The sequence below is a fragment of the Brassica oleracea genome, chromosome C6 (assembly GCF_000695525.1).
Source record: "Brassica oleracea var. oleracea cultivar TO1000 chromosome C6, BOL, whole genome shotgun sequence".
Lineage (NCBI taxonomy): Eukaryota > Viridiplantae > Streptophyta > Magnoliopsida > Brassicales > Brassicaceae > Brassica > Brassica oleracea.
In genome coordinates this window covers 21,548,445-21,548,644 of record NC_027753.1, presented here as the reverse complement: position 1 = coordinate 21,548,644, position 200 = coordinate 21,548,445, and positions in this window count along the sequence as shown.

Here is a 200-nt window from a genome sequence, read left to right as displayed (position 1 = left end):
ATTGATGACATCCTTCTCATTGATCCGTATAATCACGAGTACGAAGATCTTACCGACGATGCCACAGACGAAGCTGTTGAAGACGAGTTTAATGAAAATGATAATGTTTTTAGTGATGACGATAATGTCGATGTATACGATTAATGTATTTGATTTTCTGTACGGTAATGGGTGTTTGTTTTAGAAATAAGATATATTGA